The sequence below is a fragment of the Garra rufa genome, chromosome 16, assembly GCF_049309525.1.
Source record: "Garra rufa chromosome 16, GarRuf1.0, whole genome shotgun sequence".
Lineage (NCBI taxonomy): Eukaryota > Metazoa > Chordata > Actinopteri > Cypriniformes > Cyprinidae > Garra > Garra rufa.
Window position 1 is genome coordinate 7775407 of NC_133376.1, and position 10319 is coordinate 7785725.

Here is a 10319-nt window from a genome sequence, read left to right on the forward strand (position 1 = left end):
AACATTTGAAAGGTGCAGGGTCACTTTTAGTAAAATGCATATAACTCCTGAATGGAATGAGATATATTTGCCAAACTCATGACACTTATGTAAGAGCTCAATCTGAGGTCACAGGACAAAAATTGTAGAGCTTGGCCACTTGGTGGCACTATAAGAGGAAAAAAACATAAAAATGGCTATACCTACGCAACCATTTGTCCTATCAACATGAAAATAGCTGTGGTCCAAAGTCCCACAAGTGTCTACAAGGACATTTATGCAATATTCACAATATGTATATTATATGACAGAAATCCTCATTCTAGACAACTTTGCCTCTAGAACCAATGCTGTCAATTAAATTGTTTGTTAAATGATTGTGAAGATGTAAAAAAAAAACTCCTAGGCTTTTCACTCAATTTGTAACCACTGCAGTACAATTCTCTAGATTCTCTAGACCAATAATTAGCTGGACTTAACCCTTTGGGAAGCTTGAATGGGGTCGTTTAGAAAAGAGGCCTGTCCGATTTTACCCAAAATCCTATAAAGCCTAAATGAAAACTCAAAACTTCATGAAACCTGGTGAGCGCATGCAGCAGGTGATTCTAAATAAGCATGCAAAGCTTTAAGGAGATCGGACCACAGCTGGTGCTATAACAGTCATAAACGTTACAAAACATATTTCTATGGTAAATTACCTATATTTGGGAAAAAAAGCTTGCTACATAATGTCTTTTTTCATATGTGCTTAAATGCCTTAAAACACTTGAACCCCAATAATCGCTGCTTGCAGCTATATTTATTATTATTACTATTTATTTAATAACATTAATCATTGTCACTTTATCAGAACTATTTTAAATTTTTCGGTAACACTTTACAGTAAGTGCAAATAATGAACAACTGTATTTTTCATTAAGTAACAAAGATTAATACATAGTGTAATACATGTATTGTTCATTGTTCATTTATGTTAGTTAATACAAAATTACACCTTATTGTAAAGTGTTGACATTTTTTCATACAATAAACATACAATAATTTTTGGTAACACTTTGGTATACTTAATGTATAATTCTTGGTGTATAATGCATTGTAAATGTATTTATAATGCATGTTATAATGTATTATAACTTTTCACAAATTCCTTGTTACATCTTGTCATGTTATTTTTAAAAATACACTTATTATATACACACTTATTATATACTTATTATAACATTACATAAATGCTTTACGTAAGTGTTCCCAAATTTCCATACAATATTTTAAATGTGTGTCATTTCTCTGTACAGATGACGTGAGTGTGGTTCTTGGGCAGCACTTGGATGGGAATGTGGGTCAGCGTGGCTCTGCTCTAGTGTTTTTAGTGCGAAAGATCTGAAAGGGACACTCTTGAGCGAGAGGAGTGCGTGAACCTCCCAGACGAGGTGGTTCGGTCAATGTGAGGGAAAATCCATCTGGGGCGCACACAAAGAGCTGTTGTGTGAGCTCGACTGCTTGACTGAAGCATGAGAATGCTGGACCGCAGCCAGACACGCATTCTACACGGCAGCTCCAGCTCGGGGGAAGGTGAGAAAGAGAGAAATGCTCTCATTTAAAGCGTTAATTGCTGACATTTTACGTTCAAAGTTTCTTAAAATTATGAATAAGCCATTTATGAATGATTAATCGTGTACTTACGTTGACGGTTAAAGCTTTTACTAGCTAATTAAAGTGTTCATTGGAATATATAAACACTTTAAAGTGTCTAGTAGTTTTAGGAGAGGTTTTAGGGTTTACTACACTTACAAAAGTAAATAAAGTAAAAGAAATACATAGAAAACTTAGTTTAGAAAACATGCCTTGTTTTCTGCATAGGTGCATTCTCATCTGTTCTCTGCAAAATAAATTAAAACATTGAATGAATGAATGAATGAATGAATGAATGAATGAATGAATGAATGAATGAATGAATGAATGAATATAATCCTGATCAACTTGTAAGAAGGAAAAAAGATCTTTTGAAGATCTCCCATTTCTATAATCTTACTTTTATTGTAATATTACCCAAGAATACATGGCCAAAATATATTTAAGTTTAACCTTCATATACCAAAATATATTTATAAATCTACTTCAGTGGCAAGAAATGCATTTTCTTTGAGTGAAATATATAGAGGTAAAATATGTATTTTTAAATGCTTTTAAAAATAAATGTATGCATTTTTTTCTAAAATATAGAAATATTTTTTTTAGTTTTTGAATATTTTTTAAAAATATATTTATACACAATGTAATATATATTCAATATGCTCAAATATATATAATTTATTTTATAAAATATACAAAAAAGTTGCAAATTTAAAAAAAAATATTTATACATAAAAATAATATATATATAATTTGTTATATATATTGTAAACCTATATATTGTAAATGTATGTTTAAAAACATACAAAAAAATGCCAAAAAATATATTAATAGAAAATATATTTATCTAAATATATTTTAAAACATATTTTATCAAATATATTTTTTTGTATATTTTTAAATATATTCAATATGAAATATATATATATATATTTTTTTTTTTTTTTACAAGTAGTAACAGGTTAGGTGAACTTAGAACTAAAATATTTTTGAAAAAAAAAAATTCCATGAACGAAGTATAAATAATGCACATATTCTGACATTTTAAGAGATTATTATAGACCAGATAACTTTAAACAAGCGTTCTATTAGAGTTACAGTAAGAATGTTCATAACTTTGAGAGAACCTTGTCAAAACAAAGTTCTAAGAATCTTCTGAGTTAGTTGGAAAAATGTATCGTCCGAATAAACCAAGAACAAAATGATCTCAGCTGCTTCAAAACATTCATGTTATATCTCCATTTTCATCCATTATATTAATTGTCTCATCTGTTTATTTTTAATTTCTCATAAAGGATTTTAAGATTATACACAAAAGAGCAACAGTTTCAATAATAAATCATAACATTCACAATCACAGATGCTATCATTCCTTGATTAAAGTATTTTAGCATGCAATGAGAGGGTTCAGTGACATCATTCACTTTTCAAATGTGATTTTCAGCCCTCAGAAGTTTAAGAGATACAAGAGACTTATAATTGGCCATTACTTAATTGCCCGGAAGAAGCATCTTGGGAAAAAAAAAAAAAAGGACAGCATTCTTCTTCCCCTCGTGGCCTTCTTTACTTCAAGACAAGGACAGATTACCTACTTAAACATACTTAAGTGCTCCAGTGTCAGCTGCCTCTTTAAAACACTCTACAAAGTCTTCTTGGTTAATGCTTGTAATGACTCGTACAGACTTAATTCTTTGAATTGTGAAATACAGCCCTGTGGCAGAGCGAAATCAGGCCAAAATGAACATATGAACACTTCCATAGAGGCAAATCAGAGGATAGGATCATCAAGGCTATGTTGTATCCTAACTGTGAGTTTGTTTGTTTGCTTAGGTGGGACCAGCAGTGTAAAGGCAGTTTAATGGGGTCATATTAAAAAGACACTCACTGTGTGTTCTAGAGATTTGGGTACTTGGGCGCTACCACTCCGCGCAGGCTATTCACACGCACAATGAGAGCCTTTGTTTCCTCTCTCAATTGCCGGCCCTTTCCAACTTCACCAGAGAATTCTCAGTATTTCAAAGAATTTCCCTTAATGGATGTTAACAAGAACCTCAATATAAACAATCGCTTCACTCGTGAAAACCAATCAGATGTGTTTAGGGGCTATTAGTCGTCTTTTAGGCTGACATGCTCGATAGGAACGTTAAATGACTGATGAGGATCTCATCATGCTGTAGATTTGCATTGGCTTGATTTGAGCTGGAAATTTCTATGTTTTCATCCAAGAAACGATCTGCGATTTCCGTGACATAAGTTCGAGAGAAAATGAAGAAAATGAAGAAAATGAAGAAAACGAAGAAAACGTCACTTCCAGCAAAACTGGTGTTAAATATAAATAGAGGTTGTAGACATTTGGGAAGCAACTGTTTTATTAAATGTCATAAATTGTGGTTTAGAGAGTTCAGACAAGCTCTGATCAACCTAAGGTTGGCTAGTCTTTTGATTGTGATTATATATATATATACATATATATGTGACCCTGGACCATAAAACCAGTAATAAGGGTCATTAAAAAAAAAAAAAAAAAAAAAAAAAGATATTTATGCATCATCTGAAATAAATAAAGCTTTCCATCGATGTATGGTTTGTTAGGATAGGACAATATTTGGCTGAGATACAACTATTTGAAAATCTGGAAGCTGAGGGTGCAAAAAAAATCTAAATATTAAGAAATGTGTTTTTAAAGTTGTACAATTCAAAATAACACTTTTTTATTATTTTAATGCACTTTAAAATATAATGTAAAAGTATTTTTGGCTATTGTTTTTTTGTGGTACAGGGTTACACACACACACACACACACACACATACAGTATATATATATATATATATATATATATATATATATATATATATATATATATATATATACACACAGTACAGACCAAAAGTTTGGACACACCTTGGACACACCTTTGAACCAAAGTTTTCTTTATTTTCATGACTATGAAAATTGTAGATTCACACTGAAGGCATCAAAACTATGAATTAACACATGTGGAATTATATACATAACAAAAAAGTGTGAAACAACTGAAAATATGTCATATTCTTCAAAGTAGCCACCTTTTGCTATGATTGCTGCACTCTTGGCATTCTCTTGATGAGCTTCAAGAGGTAGTCACCTGAAATGGTTTTCACTTCACAGGTGTGCCCTGTCAGGTTTAATAAGTGGGATTTCTTGCCTTATAAATGGGGTTGGGACCATCAGTTGTGTTGTGCAGAAGTATATATAGTATTTATAGAATTAAATATTTTATAGAATTAAATATAATTCCACATGTGCTAATTCATAGTTTTGATGCCTTCAGTGTGAATCTACAATTTTCATAGTCGTGAAAATGAAGAAAACGTTTTGAATGAGAAGGTGTGTCCAAACTTTTGGTCTGTACTGTATATATATATAGTTTCTTATGCTGAAAGTTCCACTTATTTAATCAAAAACACAGAAAAAAGTAATATTATGAAAAATTATTCCAGTTCAAAATAACACTTCTTTTATTTTAATGTACTTTCAAATACAATTCATTTCTGCGATGCAAAGCTGAATTTTCATCAGCCATTAATCCAGTCTTCACACACATGATCCTTCTGAAATCATTCTAATATTATGATTTATTACTTTTATTATCAATGTTGGAAAATACTTTTTTGGAACCTGTGATACTTTTTTCAGGATTCTTTGATGAATAAAAAGTTAAAAAGAACAGCATTTACTCATAATAGAAAAGTTTTCTAACAATATAAGTCTTTAATATCACTTTTTATTAATTTAACACACCCTTGCTGAATTAAAGTATTAATTTCTTTTAAACAGAGTAAGAAAGAAAAAAAATACTGACCCCAAACTTTGAACGAGGTGTCAATTGTTACAAAAGTTTTCTATTTTAAATAAATGCTGTTCCTTTTAACATTTTATTTATCAATAAAATCCAGAAAAAAGTATCACAGGTTCCAAATATTAAGCAAAAAATGTTTCCAACAATGATAATAAATCAGTATATTAGAATGATTTCTGAACGATCATGTGGCACTGAAGACTGGAATAATGATGCTGAAAATTCAGCTTTGCATCACAGAAATATATTTTATTTTAAAGTATATTAAAATAGAAACCACTCTTTTAAATTGCAATAACATTTCACAATATTACATTATTTTTTCTGTATTTTTAATGAAATAAACACAGCCTTAATGAGCAGAAAAGTTTCTTTAAAAAGCATAAAAAATGTTTCCAACACTGATAATAAATCAGTATATTAGGATGATTTCTGACGGATCATGTGACACTGAATACTGGAGTAATGGAAGCTGAAAATGCAGCTTTGCATCACAGAAATAAATTACATTTTAAACTATATTCAAATAGAAAACCACTATTTTAAATTGCAATAACATTTCATAATATTACATTATTTTAAATGCAATAAACGCAGCCTTAATGAACAGAAAAGTCGCCTTTAACAAGCATTAAAAAATCATACTGATCACAAACTTTTGAGTAGCAGTGTATATATTAAAAAAAAAAAAAAAAAAATGCACATCTTACAATTTTTTATTCACACCCAGAATTTGTATATGACATCCTAACAGTTACATTCAAATATTTACATGGGAATTCCGTTATTGACTCAACAAATTAATGTGGGGTGGATCATTGGCAGATAAGATAAGGGAGTGTCTGGAAAAACCTGTTGAAATGTCGTATTATTATTAATGCTTCTTTGGTTTTACACTCAAGTAATATAATCTCAAAGTAGTGTTTTATTCCTGAATGATTAAGAGCCTTTGAATGAAACGGCTGAGTTCAGTGAATGAATCATAAAGACAGTTGCTGAATTTGTAAACACATGCTAGCATCATTTATTAATCTACTTAATCTTACTTGTGTATTTCAGTTGTGTGTCAATAAAATCTTGGTAAAGGTACATCTAACACACTGTAGTTTAACTACTGTAAATTAGAAGTAGACTGTAGTGTGTTGTTTGAGCTGATGCACGAGTGTGTGTGTGTGTGTGTGTGTGTGTGTGTGTGTGTGTGTGTGTGTGTGTGTGTGTGTGTGTGTGTGTGTGTACCTGGTATTCATCACGTTGTGGGGACCAAATGTCCCCACAAGGATAGGAATACCAGTAGATTTTGACCTTGTGGGGACATTTCTCAGGTCCCCATGAGGAAACAGGCTTATAAATCATGCACAATGAGTTTTTTTGAGGAAGTAAAAGTATGCACAATCTCCTGTGAGGGCTAGGTTTAGGTGTAGGGTAGGTGTAGGGCGATAGAAAGTATGGTTTGTACAGTATAAAAACCATTACGCCTATGGAATGTCCCCATAAAACATGTAAACCCAACATGTGTGTGTGTGTGTGTGTGTGTGTGTGTGTCTATCCTTGACAAGACATTGGCAGTGTTTACAAAAGGGCCTTGTGCTCATCTGCTGCGAGCACTCGGGGCTTTTGCCCCCTGGCCAGAAAACCAACAACTGCGATGGTAATGAAGGTGGCAATACCTCCAGATCTCAGTCAAACAGCATCGAAACCTCAGCAGCACTCAAAAAGACGAAAGCCACACAGCACACATTTCTTACTCTGAAGGACAGTACTGTCAGGAAAACGTCTTTGCAATAATTTGATATTTCTTTGCCAGTACGTGTATCCTGTCTGGATCACACAAAGACAGGAACAGCAAACAACAGTGGTCTACAGAGCCATTAATGCTTCGGATGAAGGATCGATGCCGAGTCAAAAGAGAAAACTCAGACTACACATCATTTAAAATCAATAGAAGATTGGTTACAGAGGAAAGGAGAACAAGAAAGAAAGCGCACGGTGAAATTCCATCAAGAAATTACCTTAAACTCTTCTGACGAGAAATAGCTACAGAAATAACTCGGAGGCAACTTAAAATTAATACGGGACCTGCTTAGCTGTAAAAAAGTACATATATGTGACCCTGAACCACAAAACCAGTCTTAAGTCGCAATAGCCAAAAATACATTGCATATGTCAAATTATTTCTTTTATGCCAAAAAAATCATTAGGTTATTAAGTAAAGATCATGTTCCAAGAAGATATTTTGTAAGTTTCCCACCATAAATATATTAAAACTTAATTTTTGATTAGTAAGAACTTCACATTGATTTTCTCAATGTTTTGATTTTTTTTGCACCCTCAGATTCCAGATTTTCAAATTGTTGTATCTTGGCCAAATATTGTCCTGTTCGAACAAACCATACATTAGTGAAAACCGTATTTATTCAGCTTTTAGGTGTAAACATCTAAAAAAAAAAAGACTTTGGCTTTGTCGGCCAGGGTCAAATATGTAATTTTGCATATAATTGTACAACCATTTTCAAATGCAATGTATATGGAAATGGTTTGGTCGCATTTTACTCACATTACTACCTAAAGATTTCCACATTTACAGTAGAACAATTTTGATTCATAAACATTAGGAATTTGCATGAGAATGCATATTTTCCACAAAAAAGTATGAAATTATTAGTGAATGAGATCAAATGTCTGTCTTCATGGTGTAATACTCTGACTTTTTACCATTGTTCGGCAGAATTTCTGGCGAAATCCAGTTATTTTAATCAAAGTTCTATGCATAGATTTAGCTCATGTTTAAATTGGTCAAAGTTGCTTGGTTTAAAATTGACTTTGAAATTGAACTGCTACACAATTTGTCAATTGACAATGTAACTTTTTTGCTCACGAAATGTTGCTAATGTGACTTACAACCATGTTATATAGAAACCACACGATCAATTCCTGAAGGACAAAATCAAGGATGCAAGTCCTGTTTGACATTGGCTTCAATGTCCATAAAGGTTGTTGCATCCTCTAATATGAACACAACAATAAAAGCATTAAAGTAGACATGATTGATGATGACAAAGTTCACTGCATTTTTGTACTACTGTAAGTTCATTCATTATTTAGCAACAGAAAATATGAAATTATCAATGAATCATAATATAGTCTGACTCTGAAACAACTTTCCATTCTGACTAATATCACCAAGGTCACATTTGCCATTGCTTTGCTAAATGCAATGGGAGAAATCCATTTATTTGAATAGGAATCCATATAGGTTTTGAGTTCCATGAGCAGATACCACTTCAAGTGTTTAAGTAGAGTGAGCAAGTTGACAAACAGAAAAAAGATTGGCTTAAATGTGACTTCTGTGTGAACATCACTTCATTATTTACCCTTTCCTGCTCTCTAAATTTGTCTGAAGTTTTGCAAATTTGATTTAACAGACAACCATCTGTTATGCTGAGACCACTTTTCACTATCCATTCAATACCTGACGGATCCTAGTAAAAAATAAATATTAAAATGTATTTAAAATACATTTATTTCATGCTAAGTATACTACAAATACATTTACATATTATGTATTTCATAAAAAATACCCTGCAATTGAACTTTTAGTATACTAAACTGGTATATTTAAAGCCTGCTGAATTAAAACAACTAATGTTGTACTTAATGCACTTTAATTGTGCAGAAGTAGTGTTGAAATTCAACTAAATATATACTTAGGTATATTTAATTGTGCTAAATTGGAACTATTGCAAGTATACTTTAGGTTCACTTTAAATATTTTGCATTAGAGACTGATATTATTTAAAGATCATTCAATTTCCATCAATAGTGACAAAAAACATAGGCACAATTAGTACTCCAAAAAAAGTTTAATAACAATTTTTACATCAGTCTCGAGCGAGATAAAACTCAATTCTACTTTTACTTTTTATTTTCATTCAGAAATGCCTCACATTATAGAACTAAAACTGGTGCAAATTATGACTTTGACTTTAACATCTATAAAGGTTATTGCATCCTATAATGAATCATCCATAAGAACACAGGCGTTAAAGGCAGACCTAATTGATGATGACGAAGTTCAATGTGTTTTTGTGCTGCATTCATTCTTTAATTAGGAACAGAAAAAACATTGTCGCCAAGTGAACCTGGTGGCAAAAACAAGGCAGCCATAACAACAATTCCCCCAGAGTGGAGCTAAACACACACTCGAGCACAAACAACTTCCAATCACTCCTGAGACCGAGCATTAGACTGATTTTATTTAATTCAGACATACTAACCGCTCTACGCGATGCAGATCTAACCATAAAAACAACCTGGTAGGTAAAAGAAACAGAAACGAGGCATTGTGTGAACATGCACAGGTAAAGATCTATTCGCCTATTTAGTGCGTTTGACTCAGCAAGTTGCTTGTGGTAGAGGGTAATTTGGGAATATTTGCCTTGGGGCAAAAAAAAAGTAGAAGAAGAGAAAAGTCTCTCTGTGACTGGGATGGTAGAAAACTCTTGGAGCCGCTCCAGATTTCTGACCTTGGCTGGCTGTAAGCTTTTAAAAACAGCCTTGCACGGAGAAAGCATGTCCAACAGGAGCGAAAGGCCACGAAGGGACACTGGGGGGGGGGAAGGTTGATGTGAGAAACAAGCACCGGGGGCGGTGGGGGCACTCCAGCTACGGCGCTAGTACCGCTGGAACTGCTTTGAAGGTGCCAAGCGATCTGGGAACCAGTAAATTAGTCCCAAATAGCTGTTAACGGCACAGTTCCATTAAACAGGATTTAGGGGGATTAGCTAATAGCAGCCTTAGATGAGTGGTCGGGAGGAGGAGGGCGGCAAAGAGTGGTTGGCGAGGGAATAAAAAATGAAGCGCTCATGTCCT